The sequence below is a fragment of the Oncorhynchus gorbuscha genome, unplaced genomic scaffold (assembly GCF_021184085.1).
Source record: "Oncorhynchus gorbuscha isolate QuinsamMale2020 ecotype Even-year unplaced genomic scaffold, OgorEven_v1.0 Un_scaffold_8:::fragment_6:::debris, whole genome shotgun sequence".
Taxonomy (NCBI): Eukaryota; Metazoa; Chordata; class Actinopteri; order Salmoniformes; family Salmonidae; genus Oncorhynchus; species Oncorhynchus gorbuscha.
This window is the reverse complement of record NW_025745589.1, coordinates 385,869-405,841: the sequence shown is the minus strand read 5'-3', so window position 1 is coordinate 405,841 and position 19,973 is coordinate 385,869. Positions and strand designations below refer to the sequence as shown.

General features: G+C 41.4%; 1 pseudogene; it reads right to left on the bottom strand.

The window, feature by feature from the left end:
- Positions 1 to 14,445: 14,445 nt before the first annotated feature.
- On the bottom strand, positions 14,446 to 19,026 carry LOC124019345 (annotated as a pseudogene).
- Between the last annotated feature and the right edge of the window lie 947 nt (positions 19,027 to 19,973).

Genomic DNA, 19,973 nt, shown 5'->3' with positions numbered 1-19,973 from the left:
GAGGACTGAGACTCACGTGCCCAGCCAGTAAGTGCCGACTAGTTTACTCTTGTTCAGTGGAACGTTAAAGTTTGGACGGATTTGAACTCTGAGCTAAGACAATTTACGTTACTTTCACTGATTCCTGACAATATAGTCCCGAACGAGACATCTAACAGGTCAGCATTCAATTTAAATGGACGGTTACACTTGGTTTTGACATAATAGGAACACGCATATAAGAGAGCATAGAGTTGAGTTAAAGGTGTAGTTAGACGTTTGTTTAGAAACAAGATGCTTGTGTCTTATAAAGTAAATGTGACTGACAAATCAGTGGATGGCATCATGGGACTGAGCATCGAATCTCAGAAAATATTGGTTTGTTATTTTCTCTCCTTATTTGCCTCCTGACGGCTCTACATGGGGACGGGATTCTAGGTCTTTCTCTAGCCACCTGCTGCCTCAAATGTAAACTTTTTCTGTGGCTGATGCTATTTACCTCTGTGGAGATTTAAATCATTTTAAACCAAACAAAGCTACAGGAATTTATGATTTGTCTAATTTTGAAGTCACCTAAATTGTTCCAAATTCTATTTGAACTCTTCCAGGCTTGTTTTCAGAATGGCATTATTCCATCTGTATGGTACAAATGTAACGGATATCGTCCTCTTCGTAAGTAAGGATCGGACCAAAAAGCAGCGTGGTAAGTGTCCATATTGATTTATTCAAAAACACAACTGAACACTGGAACAAAATAATAAAGGTGAAATATACAAAACCGAAACAGTACCGTGTGGCCCAAACACTCACACGGAAACAAACACCCACAAACCAACAGTGAAACCCAGGCTACCAATGTATGATTCTCAATCAGAGACAACTAACGACACCTGCCTCTGATTGAGAACCATACTAGGCCGAGCACAAAACCCAACATAGAAAAACAAACATAGACTGCCCACCCCAAATCACGCCCTGACCAAACTAAAACAAAGAATAAAATAACAGAACTATGGTCAGAACGTGACAACAAATCCATAATCAAGCCCAATCCCATTGAACTATAGAGGGATACGTCTTATTAGCACTGTATGTAAATTGTATTTTTGTATTCTAAATAACAGGCTGTCTGGTCAGATTGCTGATGAAGAGAATGGCTATAGGAAAGCCAGAGTGTCAGGACTGCTCCCGCTCTCCCGCTCTCCCTCTCTGGCACTCAAGGGCACCAGGCTGCTCTTCATTACACAGACCTGTCACCATCATTACGCGCTTCAGCACTCATTGGACTCAACTGGACTCCTTCATGTTGTTGATTGCCCCCTCTATATCTGTCTGTTCCTCAGATTTTTCCCCATGTCAGCATTATTGTCGTAATTTGTTTTGTTCCCCCCCTCTAGACGCTGTTCTTGTTTTATTTCATATCCGTTTCCCATTAAATGTTTACTCCCCGTACTTGCTTCTCGTCTCCAGCATCGGTCCTTACACAGAGTGTGTATATCAGTGCCTTTGGAAAGTATTTAGACCCCTTTACGTTTTCCACATTTTGTTAGGTTACAGCCTTATTCTAAAATCAAGAAAATATCAATCTATATCAATCTTATCAATCTATTTACAATACCCCATAATGACAAAGCAAAAACTGTTTTTTTAGAAAACAATCTAATTTGTAGAAAGAAAAAAAATGGAAAGATCACAAAAACATAAGCATTCTGACCTTTTACTCAGTACTTTGTTGAAGCACCTTTGACAGTGATTACAGCCTCAAGTCTTCTTGGGTATGATGCTACAAGCTTGGCACACCTGTATTTGGTGAGTTTCTGCCATGCTTCTTTGCAGATCCTCTCATGCTCTGTCAGGTTGGATGGGGAGATTTTGCTGCACAGCTATTTTCAGATCTTTCCAGAGATTTTTGATCGGGTTCAAGTGCGGGCTCTGGCTAAGCCTCTCAAGGACATTCAAAGACTTGTCCCGAAGCCACTCCTGCATTGTCTTGGCTGTGTGCTTTGGGTTGTTGTCCTGTTGGAAGGTGAAACTTTGCCCCAGTCTGAGGTCCTGAATGCCTTGTTCATCTTTGCCTAGATCCCGACTAGTCTCCCAGTCCCTGCTGCTGAAAAACACCCCCACAGCATGCCACTGCCACCAACATGCTTCACCGTAGGGATATAGTGCCAGGTTCCTCCAGACGTGATGCTTCGCATTCAGGCCAAATAGTTCAATCTTGGTTTCATCAGACCAGAGAATCTTGTTTCTCATGGTCTGAGAGTTTTTAGGTGCCCTTTGGCAAACTCCAAGTGGGCTGTCGTGCTTTTTACTGAGGAGTGGCTTCCGCCTGGCCACTTTATCGTAAAGGCCTGATTGGTGGAGTACTGCAGAAATGGTTGTCCTTCTCCCATCTCCACAGAGGAACTCTAGAGCTAGAGTTTCCAACCCCTTACGGTGTAAAGCAGATAGACTTACTCTCGCCCATATTATTTGCTCTAGCCCTACAAATCAAACATGCTAAACTTGGTGTTGAAGTTGTGGATATATTCCTGGGCATCTTGTTGTACGCTGATTAAATAGTTCTTCTTCCTGAGACCGATGATGGCCTCCAGAATATGTTGAATATTGTTAATTTATCGTGTACTAAATGGAGACTAGTGATAAATCAATAGACGACTCAGATTGTTCATTTCAGAAAGAAGGGACTGCACAGCAGTGCACAGAACTTTTGTTTTGGTACAGCTAGTGCTGTGGCAGTCAGCCGGTGATTGTCAAGGAAATAACTGCAGGTTTCACGGTAATTGGCCTGTCAAATATCATAAACATGTTTAGCATCTCCTGGCTTCCACGCAGAGCCTACAAGCCACTGATGCAGACCTTTGGAACACATACATTTAAAAAAGTAGAATAAATCAATTTAATATAGCCTGCACAGTCACAATAAATACATGATTTATTTTAGACAGGTCTAAAGAAACATAATATGAACAAAATTTAATCTATTTCAGAGGAACAGAATAGCATACTCTGAGTTGTCCTTATGTTAGGCCCTGATCTGGCTATGCCATATGAATGTGGGCTACACTAGTTAATTTAGCAGACAAGATTGGCTTAGAATTCCGTGGCATTATTTCACATTATTTTATAGTATGAAGAATACAATTGAACATAGCTGAATAAAATAGAAAGGATATTTTCTCCGAACGATTTCCGAGGGAGTGAGCACATGCAGCTATTCTGTGTTGAGTGGTTAAAGAAACAGGTCCTCCTATATGTTTAATTTATGCAACTTCAGTATTGATACAAATGTTGGTCTATATGTTTACATTTTTAAAACATTCTATGGCTGCATGATGTGACTGTAATGATGATTTGAAAAAAAAGTTGCATGAAAGGCAAGAGCTCTGCTTTGTTTCTTGTGCAGGCTGCACACACTTCATCAGTCTCTCATTCAAAATTTGACAAACACTTGATAATATTCTCACAAGCCTCAAATTTCCCAGCGGTATTCCCTTTGTGTAGCCATAATGCCCCCTAAAAACACCCATGCCTTTTGTGGCAAAGTGGCCGTTGTGCCCTTGGGATGAATATAATAATTATAATGCCCTTCTCCCGGCTGCCAATCGCCGTGATCTGAAGCACCTCTCACTCACATGGCTCTCTCAGATATCGCACTTCTTATTAGCTAATGCCCGTCACTTGATCAGGTCCTTCTCACCTGCATCTCAGCTCCAGAGCTCCAAGTGAAGAAAGACACAGCGGGGACGCAACTGCGTGCATCCTTCTTATCAAATTTCGAGGCGTATATTGAAGATGTTAGAAGAATTGTCCACATTTACTTTTCCTCAGCCAACAGGATGAGAAGGCCTAACGAACAGGAAAAGCACTAGCCTATGTCAATGTACCCCAATAGTACAAAAGTTGACCTATTCTATTGGTCAACTTGTCCTTCTGTGTGAGAAATAAATATGCCAAACATACTCTGGGACAGTTGTGGGATGCAATTGATCCAATATTAAAACAACCACTAGCATAGAAAAAACGTTTTAAAAGCAATGAAGCTGATGCAACAGATCAGCATGTTTAGCTTAAAATGTTGATACTATTAAGCTATTTTTCACATTATACGCGCAGCAATGCGCACACGACAGTAGGCTATAAGCACAAATGTTCCAAAATGGGGGTATGCCAGTTAGGCTCTACACCGGTTGTAAAGCGGATGAATTTGCTTAATTTTTAGAAGTTATTTGGCCACTTTAGCTGTGATACAAACCTTATCAAAACATATAGGCCTATGGGCTAGGCTACATGAGGTGGGTGACTGTGATTAGAAAAAGTCCCCCAAAAAAGGCAATTGCAGTTTATTGCCTTACTGCACATGCTGGGCATCATTCACAAGTGATAATACATCATTTAAAAGTGAAAGGCTAATATTGTCACCCATCACACTAATCTTAATTTATTATTGTCTTCACATATACTAAATAATATATGTGTGAAATTAGTTTTGATTTAGAATGGACCATTATCAGGCATCTGTCTTGGAACAGGGGCAGTTGGAAAAATACATCTATGCACTTAAATCCTGTGGTTCATTTTAATGCCAGCCAGTTAGGCTATACTCCTGTTGTTAAGCAAAGAATGGTGCTTCATATTAGCAAAGTTGAGAAATAAATGTAGTAGGCCTAGCCTATAGAAAGCTGATAGGATTCTCCTCTTTTTAACAGAGGCCATCAAAGCTGTTTTCTCAATTGCATGCAATTGCATAGCCTATATAAATATTGAACAACATGTGCTCATGGGCTCTCATGAAGTGTTTGATTTGTTCACAATGCCTGGAGAAGGATAAAAGTACTTTTGTGTAGTGTAGCAAGATGGTAGCTGTACTCATCGTGATTATTGTATGCACATAGTTTGTGTAATTTGTCAAATGTTATTTTCTTCTGTAGTGTCTTGTAAGCCCATGTGGGCTGAGCACCGGTAGGTGTAATGACACTTAAATAAATCATATCAATCACTCAATCAATCAATCAATCAATCATATAGGCTCTCTGTCAATATAACAGCTTAGCTGAGGTTGGTTGTATTGAAGAATCTCACACTACCTCCCCTGACAATGCTAATCAGCTCAGCTAACAAACCTCTCAAATCCACTATCAAGGCCTTTATTTGAGCTACTCAGGGACAGTGAAAAATTATATTTGTCATATTATTACATACAGTATGCCACGTCTGTAATGTTTATCGTATTGTATTTACAGTACATACATTTATATTCTTAAGAATATAGATTTGGAGTGTCTTATTGTCATTGTTTATCGTTTATTGACAGTACATATGAGAAAAAGAATGATGAAAAAACCCACCCTCTGAGTTGTGCAGGTACAGTAAATTGTATAGTAATCAGTCTGCTACTTCCCTGAACACTGAGGAGTTAAATATCTAATCAAATAAAGCCTCCAGGTCTAACTTCTCACCCCTCAGTAGACAAGTAGATTTGGGATTTTTAGGCCTACACCAAGGTTGCGTTCCAAATGGCACCCTATTCCCTATATCATGTGTCACAGGTGTGGAGAATGCTTGATTCATTGAGTGATGTGATTGGCTCCCTGTTTTTCTGTCCCTTTTTAACCCTTGTTTCCTTTGTTTTGAGGTGCAGCCATCCAGGGAAAGACGCAGGTGAGAGGGATGCGCCGTTTATGTGGCAGGAGTGGCAAAGCGCCTTTGAAGCCTTTAGTATTTGATTGGGATCGCCAATAGACCACTACCATGGCAGCGGCTACTCTTCCTTGGGTCTAAACAGGAAAGGAAACAACACATAACATACATAACATCATTTACATGTCACTACATAATAGTGATGGGAAACTAAGCTTCCTGAAGCATTGACGCTTTCCAGTCAATTGTGTCAAATAGGTTCATTACTCAAGGTTTTAATTAACAGTACACTAGTGGCAAAGTATTTTAGAGCAGGCAAATTATTATAGATGACGACCCACGTGCATTAGACTTTTTGTCTTCTACAGAAACCAATGCCAAGCCAATCAGGTGGTTGTTCGACGAAACAAAGCGTCGGACATCATTGATCACCTTATGATAAAGTGATACAGGCATCGGCACACTGCTTCAAAGAAAACTGCCTAGCAATTTCGACCCATGCCTCGGAGCTCTGGTATCCAACGTAACATCATTACTATATCATACTGCATACATAATCTCCTGCCTCTGCCTCACACTTCAGAAACAGGAGATTGCTCCTGCCCTATGAGACACTTTGGCTCGCACAAGGCTCATCTAAGGTCACCCACTTACACAATACAATACAACATTTATAAAAATGGCTGTGTCTTCACAGTCCCTGTTGTGCTGCGAGGTGTTCTTTTATGGGGTTTTATCTTTTTATTTTATTTTGCTAGCTTGAGTCACCTGGGGTGGCAGAGATTTTAGACCTACATCATTTTAGACCTACATCATTTAAAAGTGAAAGGCTAATAGACCTATCGGCTGCCTTCGATACTGTGAACCATCAGATCCTCCTCTCCACCCTCTCCGAGTTGGGCATCTCCGGCGCGGCCCACGCTTGGATTGCGTCCTACCTGACAGGTCGCTCCTACCAGGTGGCGTGGCGAGAATCTGTCTCCTCACCACGCGCTCTCACCACTGGTGTCCCCCAGGGCTCTGTTCTAGGCCCTCTCCTATTCTCGCTATACACCAAGTCACTTGGCTCTGTCATAACCTCACATGGTCTCTCCTATCATTGCTATGCAGACGACACACAATTAATCTTCTCCTTTCCCCCTTCTGATGACCAGGTGGCGAATCGCATCTCTGCATGTCTGGCAGACATATCAGTGTGGATGACGGATCACCACCTCAAGCTGAACCTCAGCAAGACAGAGCTGCTCTTCCTCCCGGGGAAGGACTGCCCGTTCCATGATCTCGCCATCACGGTTGACAACTCCATTGTGTCCTCCTCCCAGAGCGCTAAGAACCTTGGCGTGATCCTGGACAACACCCTGTCGTTCTCAACTAACATCAAGGCGGTGGCCCGTTCCTGTAGGTTCATGCTCTACAACATCCGCAGAGTACGACCCTGCCTCACACAGGAAGCGGCGCAGGTCCTAATCCAGGCACTTGTCTTCTCCCGTCTGGATTACTGCAACTCGCTGTTGGCTGGGCTCCCTGCCTGTGCCATTAAACCCCTACAACTCATCCAGAACGCCGCAGCCCGTCTGGTGTTCAACCTTCCCAAGTTCTCTCACGTCACCCCGCTCCTCCACTCTCTCCACTGGCTTCCAGTTGAAGCTCGCATCCGCTACAAGACCATGGTGCTTGCCTACGGAGCTGTGAGGGGAACGGCACCTCAGTACCTCCAGGCTCTGATCAGGCCTTACACCCAAACAAGGGCACTGCGTTCATCCACCTCTGGCCTGCTCGCCTCCCTACCACTGAGGAAGTACAGTTCCCGCTCAGCCCAGTCAAAACTGTTCGCTGCTCTGGCCCCCCAATGTTGGAACAAACTCCCTCACGACGCCAGGACAGCGGAGTCAATCACCACCTTCCGGAGACACCTGAAACCCCACCTCTTTAAGGAATACCTAGGATAGGATAAAGTAATCCTTCTCACCCCCCCCTTAAAAGATTTAGATGCACTATTGTAAAGTGGCTGTTCCACTGGATGTCATAAGGTGAATGCACCAATTTGTAAGTCGCTCTGGATAAGAGCATCTGCTAAATGACTTAAATGTAAATGTATGTATATGTAATGTTGAAGTCATGGCACTATTTAACACTGTGTGTTTCCCAGCCTCCACCTGATGACTGTGAAGAGACCTCTGATTGCATGTCTTGTGTGGTACCGATGAGTGTCCAAACTATGTACCAACTGTTTGAACAGACTGTTCGTTACCTTCAATACCTTGCAATCAGAGGTCTCTTCACAAGACCAATAGTCAATCTCTCCTCAACTTTGAGCCAGGAGAGATTGACATGCATGTTACTGACATGTGCTGCTCTGTTCTAGACCAACTTCAATTGACCTATGTCACTCTTTGCGACATCTGACATTGCACAACTGTGTGCGACAAAGCTAGGGCCTGTAGGACCTATCTGGTCGACTGAGATGTCAAGAAAGCAGAGAAATGCCTTATCATGGACAGACCTCTTACCAACCATTGATTCTATATGTTTTGACCATGACAGCTTGCAATCTAGGGTTACACCCAGTAGTTTAGTCTCAGCCTGCTCAATCACCCCATTATTCAACAATTGAGTGATTTGTGCAAAAAAAACAATGCTTTTAATTATTGAGATATTTAGCACCAGCCTATTGCCAGTTACCCATTCTAAAACTGACTGGAGCTCTATGTTAAGGGTGTCAGTCTTTTATCTTACTGCCGTAGCTGATGTGTATACTGTTGAGTCGTGAGTGTACAGTGCATTTGTAAAGTATTCAGACCCCTTGACTTTTTATACGTTGTTACATTACAGTCTTTTTTTCTAAAAATATATTCAATATTTTTTCTCATCAATCTACACACAATAGCCCAATAATGACAAAGTAAAAACAGATTTTTGGAAATGTTTGCAAATTGATTACAAATAAAAAAGAGAAATACCTTATTTAGTATTCAGACCCTTTGTTATGAGACTCAAAATTGAGCTCAGGTGCATCCTGTTTCCATTCATCATCCTTGAGATGTTTCTACAACTTGGAGTCCACTTGTGATACATTCAATTGATTTGACATGATTTGGAAAAGCACACACCTGTCTATCTAATGTCCCGCAGTTGACAGTGCATGTCAGAGTAAAAACCAAGCCACGAGGTTGAAGGAATTGTCTGTAGAGCTACAAGACAGGATTGTGTCGAGGCACAGATCTGCAGAAGGGTACCAAAACATTTCGGAAGCACTGAAGGTCCTTCAGAACTCAGTGGTATCCATCATTCTTAAATGGAAGAAGCTTGGAACCACCAATACTCTTCCTAGAGTTGATTGGGGGGGGGCCTTGATCGGGAGGTGACCAAGAACCCGATGGTCACTCTGACAGAGCTCTAGAGTTCCTCTGTGGAGAAGGGAGAACCTTCCAGAAGGACAACCATTTCTACAGCACTCCACCAACCAGGCCTTTATGGTAGAGTGGCCAGACGGAAGCCACAACTCAGTAAAAGGCACATGACAGCCAGCTTGTAGTGTCATACCCAAGAAGACTCAAGGCTGTAATCGCTGCCGAAGGTGCTTCAACAACCTACAAATGTTTTGTTTTTCTTTGTCATTATGGGGTATTGGCAGTAGATTGATGAGGGAAAAAAACTATTTAATCCATTTTAGAATAAGGCTGTAACCTAACAAAATTTGGAAAAAAATCAAGGGGTCTGAATACTTTCCGAATGCACTGTACATAGACACCCATGCTTTATTCAGTCAGGAGAAGGTCATTAGTAAAAACAGAAAGCAATAATGGCCCAAGTCAACTACAGTACACCCCACAACTGAATTTCGTTTAGTTACGTGATTTCACAATTTACTGTATGTTTGCTAGTCTGCTGTGTGGGCAGACTTATTTGCCTTTGTCCCATCCCTCTCAGCCATACAGTTTTTCTAATAATCTATCCATGTGGATATGGCTGTCTGACAGTGAATTTCTTGATGGGAGCAAGCCTATTAGTATTTGGAAGAAGCAGTTTCATAAATGCTTCAAGTGCAGCATTAGGATGTTCTGCATTACAAACAGTCTAAAACGTCTTTTTTACACCTTTGACATAGGAATCATTGCAAAACCTCTTGTATTATACATCATTTTAGGTCCCGTTTTTGGAACTTTGGTTCTTCTAGATATGGCTATTATATTATGATCACTACGTTCGCTTTAGAGCAGATTTCTGCAGAATTAGTAAAGATATGATCAATACACGTGGATTTAGTTCCTGTTCTGTTTGCAAATGCCGCTGTAGGTTGCCCATTCTCAAAGAACCTGTGTTGCCTATGGTAGATCTGTTATTCAGAACACCCTTTCCTTTTGGTGTAAACCTAGGGTGGTGTAGTCAGATCTATGATACTGAACTGAGTTTAGTCACAGCCCCACTCGGCCAGGGTGTGCGACACATGCACTACCTTTAACCAGAGTCCTATGAGGTGCCATTTGGGAGTCCATTTGGAACTAACTTAATCAATCCCATCCTAAGTTAGACTTTATAAACTACAAATTAGCTAGAAATTGAAGACACATCCAGTTTTTATTTTATTCACTCAAAGCACAACCAAGAATCACTGCTACCAGAACAAGCAAAATGTTATTTTTTTATTCACAGTATAAAAGTGGCATTACAAACAAATGTACAGAATGTAAGCCTCTGAACAGGAACCAAACGGAACTCATGTATTTTTGTATTTGTATTTATTTACTCTTCCTGGGGTCCAGCAAAATTAAGGTAGTTATGCAATTTTAAATACATTACAATACATTCACAACACATTAAGTGTGCCCTCAGGCCCCTACTCGACTACCGCATATCGATAACACAAAATCCATGTGTACGTGTGTGTATAGTGCGTATTCTATCGTGTGTGTATGCATGTGTCTGGGCCTGTGTTTGGGTTGCTTCACAGTCCTTGCTGTTCCATAAGGTCTATTTTTAAATCTAATTTTACTGCTTGCATGAGTTACTTGATGTGGAATAGAGTTCCATGTAGTCATGGCTCTTTGTAGTACTGTGCACCTCCCATAGTCGCTTCAGGATTTGGGGACTGTGAAGAGATCTCTGGTGGCATGTTTTGTGGAGTATGGATGGGTGTGCGAACTGTGTGCCAGTAGTTCAAACAGACAGCTCGGTGCATTCAACATCTCTCACAAATACAAGTAGTGATGTCAATATCTCCTCCACTTTGAGCCAGGAGAGATTGACATGCATATTATTAAAGTTAGCTCCAAGCCGTGCTGCCCTGTTCTGAGCCAATTGCAATTTTTCTAAGTCCCTCTTTGTGGCAACTGATCACACAACTGAACAGTAGTCCAGGTGCAACAAAACTAGTGCCTGTAGGACCTGCCTTGTTGACAGTGCTGTTAAGAAGGCAGAGCAGCGCTTTATTATGGACAGACTTCTCCCAGTCTTAGCTACTGTTGTATCAATATGTTTCGACAATGACAGTTTTACAATCCAGGGTTACTCAAAGCAGTAGTCACCTCAACTCTCTCATTTTCCACTTTATTCACTACAAGATTTAGTTGAGGTTTAGGGAATGATTTGTCCCAAATATAATGCTTTGAGTTTTTGAAATATTTAGGACTAACTTATTCCTTGCCACCCATTCTGAAACTAACTGCAGCTCTTTGTTAAGTGTTGCGGTCATTTCAGTCACTGTAGTAGCTGACTTGTATAGTGTTGAGTCATTCGCAAACATAGACACACTGGCTTTACTGAAAGCCAGTGGCATGTTGTTAGTAAAGATTGAAAAAAGTAAGGGGCCTAGACAGCTGCCCTGGGGAATTCCTGATTCTACCTGGAATATGTTGGAGGCTTCCATTGAAGAACACCCTCTGTTCTTAGGTAGCGGAATTACTTTTGCTTCCCTCAAGGCTTAAATTGAAAATATGGCAAATTGGAGTGGCAATATCATCCACTATTATCCTTAGTAATTTCCCATCCAAGTTGTCAGACCCTGATGTGGGTCATGTGCACAAATGCTACAGTAAGTTGTTCTTCATGCAGTTTAAATACAAAAAAATGAAGAACTGAATGTCAGTGAACACATTACAGATGGTTCTGACCTAGACATCTTAAGGGATCATTTTGGTTGCATTTGTCTCGTAATTGGGAATAAACCAATTTGCCTATTCTCCCCCAACACACCCCTCCTCACTGCTCAGATAAGTCTGCTAAGTTGCATTGACCCAATTGCGGCTTTAATTTTGGACCAGGATATGTTGGGCCCATATTTGGAGTCTGATGTAATTGACCAGGTTTTGTGTAGGAATACCATGAAATTACCTGAAAAGAGCAGTTCAAAATGAAACAAATCATGTCAATGGTAATACCTCCATATTAATCTTGTTACCTCCGTATACACAAAACAGTGTGATAGAATACCTTTAAACTTTTAAACTTTTAAAACACAAAATGTACATTGTCAAGTCACAGAATTATTTAAAGTAAAGCTACTAAAGCTACTGCAATTAAGTCTTTCTAAACATAATTGTTGTCAAGGGGTAACAGAACAATGCTAGTACATGTGTGACAAATTGTAGGTTAAATAACAGAACATATTTGGAATGTACAATAATAAATAAGAGCATTTTGGTCAAAACAAAGGGAGTGTGAATCAATCACACTCATATCAAAGTAGACTGTAAAGGAATTTTATGGGACTTTGGCTACATCAACAAGTACATTGTCTAATATAAGGTAAGTTGAACTCATTCATTTAAGGGGTAAAGGGTTTCACTGCTAGAATAATGGACAGAGGTTGAACTGCTACAGAAGGGGTTGTTTGGTGGCCATTAAAGCTTGCTACCAGGGTTGGGGTCAATTCGTTTTCAATTCAGTCAATCCAGGAAGTAAATTGAAATTCCAATTTCAAATGTTTCCCATAGAGAAGCATTGAGCAAAGTTGAAATTGGGAATGTTAACTTCCTAAATTGATTGAAATGAAATTGACCCCAACCCTGCTTGCTACATCTCGGCTGCCTGTATGCGCTGTTTATTCTACTGTGTTTGATAGAAATACTGAGAGATCAATGTTGCCCCACCCCCCTGGATTTAAGCAAATGATTCAATGCTAAAGGTTTACAAATAGTCTTCTTCTGGAGAACGAGTCAATTCTAAGTGTTGGCAAGGTTGACTTCGAGTATAATATACAACATCCTCAACCATACTGTAGACGTTCAACCTGTAGGTTATGCTGAACAACATTCACATCTTAATATCAAATCAAATTGTATTGGTCACAAACACGTGATTAGCAGATGTTAAGCGGGTGTAGCGAAATGCTTGTGCTTCTAGCTCCGACAGTGCAGTAATATCTAACAAGGAATAGCTAGCAAATTACACAAAATATACCCAATACACACAAATCTAAGTAGGAATGAATTAAGACTATATACATATGGACGAGCGATTGAAGAGCGAAACAGACTAAGATACAGTAGACGAGTATAGAATACAGTATATACATATGAGATGTAAGGAATTTATCAAATCAATATATGTAAACATTATTAAGTGAATGAGATAACGTATAATATTATAGAATACAGTATATACATATGAGATGTAAGGAATTTATCAAATCAATATATGTAAACATTATTAAGTGAATGAGATAACGTATAATATTATAGAATACAGTATATACATATGAGATGAGATGAGTAATGCCAGATATGTAAACATTATTAAAGTGACTAGTGTTCCATTCCTTAAAGTGGCCAGTGATTTCTAGGCTGTGCCTATAGACAGCAGCCTCTAATGTGCTAGTGATGGCTGTTTAACACTGATGGCCTTGAGATAGAAGCTGTTTTTCAGTCACACGGTTCCAGCTTTGACCTTGCCTTCTGGATGATAGCGGGCAGTGGCTCAGGTGGGTAATGTACTTGATGATTGTTTTGGTCTTCTTGTGACATCGGGCGCACAATTACTTCCCAGCGAGTCTATAATACAAAACAACACGCTCATAATATAGTCTATGGATGATGTGATTCCTCAGAGGTTAAGCTGAAATTATTCAAACTGAACATCTACAATCATTGTTCATGTTCTTATAGAAGTACTTCAAATCTATTGAAAATACTTTATCTGTGCCTGTTTGAGCTTACCTGGCTTAATAAATCAATAGAAAATTCCCAAAACTGAAAACCAGGCAGACTCACGCAAATGCTCAAAGTATTTTTGTATCGATTTTTCAAGTATATGAAAACCAGGTCTGTATAGAAAACTGAAGAGTGAGGGAAGGCAGAAGGGGTTGGTAAATGAATAACCCCCAAACACATCCTTATGAATCTGGAGGAGACATTTCCACATACTGTGACTGATAGCCAAGGCTGTTCCCTCCAAATATACCAAACTTCTATTTGCAGGCCCCCAAAACAAGAGCCAAGACAAGACAAAAAAAAAAAAAACGTAACCTTGAACCCGACACACATACATGATCCCATATTGAGAATATCTTCCAAGCCCTCTGAAGTAACAACCAACATTGACTGGTGCTATGTTCGGTTCTCTCCTCTGCAGGCCCAGCCCTTCGTAACACATGGAACATCACAACAGAACCACAGAGTGAGTGCCCTCTCAACCAAACATGCTGGCTGTATTCCTCATCCACCTGCACTGCTCTGCCCCAGCGACCAATCCACCGATCCCTAAGATTCCTCTGGGCAGGTGGGAGGGATAAAAACCCCATACGGCGTGGATGACTAACCAACCACCAAGTTCACCAACAGGCCTGGTGCCCCTGTCTGTCAGGTAAGCTGGCATGACTGTGCCCAGAGTGGGGTTGGTTAGGTTGACAGAGGGTCGTCATCCCCTTTACTGCATTTACACTTGCGGCACAGAATGAAGGATGAGGCTAGAAGGAGGAAGAGAGACGCCAACAGCAAGAGCAGCACGAAGTCAGCGAATATCCCCACCACCTGGCGAGAGATGTGGAAGTGTGCTTTTACTATATACCCTCTTCAACCCCAATATACCCTCTTCAACCCCAATATACCCTCTTCAACCCCTATATACCCTCTTCAACCCCTATATACCCTCTTCAACCCCAATATACCCTCTTCAACCCCAATATACCCTCTTCAACCCCTATATACCCTCTTCAACCCCTATATACCCTCTTCAACCCCTATATACCCTCTTCAACCCCTATATACCCTAATATACCCTCTTCAACCCCAATATACCCTCTTCAACCCCAATGAGCAAGTACATTTATCGAAGACCTTTTTAGATCACTAGTTGTAAGATGGGATTCATAACGTGCTTGTTTTAACCCAAACATCACAGAGATATCCGAGAGAAGTGATGTACAGTACAGTACACTCTCTCATTTGTTCACTCTCTCATTTGCCTGACTATCCACAAGGGGGAGGTAGTTCCCCAAACATAAAACATAAAATGTACAGTGAGACAGGGCTGATTTCCACAGTGTTTATGACACCGAATCATCTTTTTGCTTTTTCCTCTTTGGTGTCAAAGATATATACATACATCACTTAGTGTCCATGACAATAAACAGCCATTAGGCAACATCAGTGTGTTGAGTCTAATGGGAGCAGAGCTTTTAACAACCCCTTTAAAATATTGATGAAGCAGTTAGGGCATCCCTGTAGTGGCGTTAAACCTATGTAAGACCTACAGAGACACAAGTGGGGACAGATATATTCACACACTTATCAATACTATTTTTTTTAAAGTTCATCCATATTTTGTCTGAGACGTTCTCCTCGACCTCCTTCCGTGACAGACATAACTTTAAATTTACATGAGTGGCTGGATTTTTTAAATGTCACTTAAGTACCCATTTGTGGTAATAATTTTTCCTTTTTCTTTTCAATGACATACAGGTCCTCATTTTCAAAGTATCTGTAGCTGTACTATAGGACATATAGTAGATACTGCTGCCACAGCTAGCCCGTGTGACTGACTGGGTTCTAACCTGGGACTCCAGCATACCAAAAGCCTCTGTTAACCCGCTGAGCTAAAGTCAACTAATGTGTCATTTTTACAATACAGTACCTGTGTCCGGTGCCAGATAACTGAAGCTCTGGAGAGGCCCAGTTTGTTTCTGCACGGCCCTTTGTCATAGTGGTTCAGGAGGAGGTCATCCTGGAGAGAGAGAGAAGAAATCACTATCATGGTTATATCCTGGATTAAATGATGTGTTATGTCATGGTTAAATGTGTGGGCAGATCCACTGGAAAAATTGACATTGGCCAAGATATATACATGTACTGTATGTAAGTAAGTTTATATAAAATCAGATTCCTAAAAAAAACAAAAAAACATTGCATCATGGCATGTGCTTTATAAACTGTTGCTTGGTCAATTTGTGCAGGTTCCAAACAATTCAATAGATCACTAGAGTGTCAGTATTAGGGGTTTCTATTGCAGGCTCAGGAAGTACCAGCAGAAGGGTTTGTGTGTCTGTTCAGTGTTGGTTGGTTAACTCACTTCAAGAGACCCTGGGCAGTACCAACAGAAGGTACGCTTACAGCTCTTTGCACATCATCTGAGCACAACCCTTGTCCCTCTCGCGATGTACACCTTACATGATGGGCGTGTCGCCATTGCTCTTGTAGAAGGAACTGAAAGACAAGAGACAATAAACATCAAGGTGGGACGTATATAGACCAGTACATACTGCACTGTCATGAATAACAAGAGCAATAAGAACAGCTAACAATCACCGCGTCATTCAGTCTTTGATGGGCTGTGTTATTGAGCACATTCAGATAGAGCCTTCCCACTTCACTACGTTTCAAAATGTTTTCTTCATACTGAACCTACCCTGTGTAGTCCTCCTGAGTGTTGTTGTATCAGTAGTCTACAGTAGGTAGGAGTGTTGTGTTATCCAGTGTTGTGTTGTAGCCTACCTGTAAAAGCCTACCTGGTCCCCCCAGGTAGGAAGGTGTAACAGTGTATATTGGTCAGGGGTTGGAACCAAAATTGTTCCGTTCCAAGCAGAACCCCTATTTCGTTTGTTCTGTTCTGGTGTTCCAACCAGAAAGTAAAGTTCTGAAACGGTTCAACCAACCCCCCCCCCCAAAAAAGATACACGTTCCTTTTCATAAAAAATGTTACCTGTGAAATCAACAATGTTTTTACATTTAGCTCATTAAATTTACTTCACCAATTCGCGCAGAAGCGACCGAAATTTCTCAGGTTTGGAGGGAGCAAGAGAGGGGTGGACATAGAGGGGGCTTGGTTTAAAGAGCTCAACATCATGACATGCATTGGAATGCACTTAGGTTATTACTAAGCTATATACTTCACAGAATAACATAATTATATACTAGACATTAGGAATATTTTTGTAATGAAAAATAATATTATTAACCAGTTCTCAAGATTTGAAAAAAAAAAAAATTATATTCCAGAACAGATCATTTTCGGTTTTCTGTTCTGTTCCCTGACCGGTTCCAACCCCTGGCATTGGTGTGATAGTGTACAGTGTTAGTGTATAGGTATGTATAGTGTACAGGTGTGTTGCAGTAATATCCTACCTGGTCTCCCCGGGTCGGAAGGTGTTGTCCTGGCAGGCATGTTCTTTATGCCAGCTGTTCCGGCAGGCCGAGCAGAACTCCAGCCTGCACACAGAGCACTGGACCAGCTGTGGCAGCTCCATCTCCACCTCCTTCAGCTGGCCCATTGCCTGGCACGACGAGGACGGGCACCAGGTCCGGCATGGGTCCAACAGCACCTCTGTGGAACACACACGGGGACCGGACTGTATTCATTACGTAGCAAAATGTTTTGCAATGGAAAACTTAAATGAGGATTTCTTATTGGATAAATTCAGGTAATCCCTCTACCTTCAGTCCATTTTCCTTACTTGTTCTCCCATCACACAGGGACAGAGCTGCCTGGCATCATAGAAATAGAATTACTGGTACACTCAATATGGCCGCCGGTCCACTCATCACAGAACATACTAGTTATTCTATATCTATGGCTGGGACCTCAAACCTCAATGGGGGAACATGGGAACGGAACACCCAATAGAAGTAGAACAAGACTACTGGCACAGCTTTTAAATACTTTTTAAATTCACAATCTTTGGCATCTTAATAAATGCTATTCTGAGAGACAGTATGATTCTTTGTCCTGGTTTGATCTCTTTTATCACGATTATGCTAATTTCTTGGAACTCTTCTGGGGACAGGAGTCAAAATAAAAGCCTCACTCATCCAATACAGGATACATAACAATTGCTGTGGGTGTGTGTGTGGCTCCACTGAAATTAGAAAGTGCTCATCCACCATTATTCATGAGCCAGATGTCTTGGGATTGTCTTTCTGAGGATGTTGCCAATTAAATCCAACACAAACCCGGTCAAACTGAATTTGATTAGTTAAGATGGAGAGAAAACGCTGCCAGCCTATCACTGTCTCTTCTTCTCTCTGAGAGCCTTATACCTTTTAAGAGAGGTTAAGGCAGGCCTAAAAAGTGGAAGGAGAAAGCTGAATAAACAGTCAAGTGTCTCCATTCTCTACTTCTACAGCCTTTGTATGGTAAAGGTTAAGGTTCAATGGTCACTGGGTCAGCAATCACAGCTGTGACCTGTCCAGTGTCCACTCTCAGTGACTTCTATAATGTTTCAGAGGTTAAGATAGGTCTACAGTGAAGGAAGGAGGTAGTCACATTGATGAATAACCAGTGACTCCTCTCATCTATCTCACCACTCCCACAGCGTGTCAATCAAATTTATTTAGAAAGCACTTTTTACATCAGCAGATGTCACAAAGTGTTTATATAGAAAGCCATCCTAAAACCCCAAAGAGCAAACAATGCAGATGTAGAAGCATGGTGGCTAGGAAAAATTCCCTAGAAAGGCAGGAACCTAGGAAGAAATCTAGGATGTTGCCTGTCCACTCACCTCACTCAAACTGCAGCCTCCTGTATCTCTGCATGCTCTCTGCTGCCACCATGCATTCCATCTGCGAGAGAAATACATAGAGACAAACACAGATATGGATTAAGTCTCTCATCACCCTGCTTTATGGCTTCAAGCATCTGCACTCCTGAACTGTTGATGACCCATACAGTTTAGGCTGTATGGCAAATGGAGTCAAATAGCTACAGAACATGGGGATCTCAGTGGTGGTGTTCCAAATGGCACCCTATTCCCTATTTAGTGCACTACTTTTCCATATATCACTCTGGTCTGGTCGAAAGACTCTGGTCAATAGTAGTGTACTATTAAAAAAAAATAGTGAAATACACAACGCTGGAACGTAGGTATCTAGGATTAGGCCTACTGTTGTATAAACAGGGAATTAGAATACTAGAATGGACCTGAACCTTCTTATGACTGTATAAAAGTTGTAAATTCTAGCCGTATAAAAATAGCTGAATTGAAATTTGCCAGTTAGCTTACTAGCTAGTTCCAACTTGTTTACTGGTAGTAACCATAACAACATGGCTGCTGTGGCAGGGTAGCAGCCTAAATCAAATCAGAGAATGGAATAATCCATTTTAAAAACACCGAATTCAGAGGGAGTTAATCTGGCCACTGAGGCAGGCTAGAGAGTCAACGCGGTGGGTTTGGGCGTACTCCATTTGAGACAGAGTCGGTCTCAAATGTGAAAACTTCAAGGATGTATAGACTACTTTAATTGAAAAGCAAATCTATAAAATAAAATGTATAATGTTAAATATCTGTAGTATAATGTAAAACAACATTCTATAGGTTGAATGATCAGTGTTTGTTTCCAGCTGAACCCATTCCTCACTTGAACCCCATGTCAAGTGATGTGCTCTGCAAGACATGTCTTATTTTTTTGTCTCTCCACCCTCAGCCTCTCTTATGGACTGTCTCCACCTTCCACCAAATACTCAAAATGTAAATCTGAAGGCTGGCACCCTGAGCCTAAACTGGTGTGGCTGGACAGTAAAGGAGGGTCTCAAATGTGAAAACTGTTCAAGGGTGTGTAGCCTTTCACCCGTTGATTATTTAAGAAAAAAAAGTTATTAATACTTGTTGAGCTTAGTTGAACTGTTCTTCCCCTTCAGAACAAAACTCATTTTAATATAATAGATGGCCAGTCCTTGCATCCTGAGCCGGATGTAACTACCCTAACCCATACCTTATACATAACCAAGTCCCTTACCTAACCGTAACCATTTTAAAATGTCATCTTCAATGTCAACTGACCAATAAACATTAACGTGGGTGTGGTCTGGCATGTAAATCAGACACGGATATTTGTATTGTACACAAATATGGTTCACATCTTCCAAACCCTGTCAAGACTCAACATATGCATGCACATTCAGCTTGACCACACGGTGGCGCTACAACA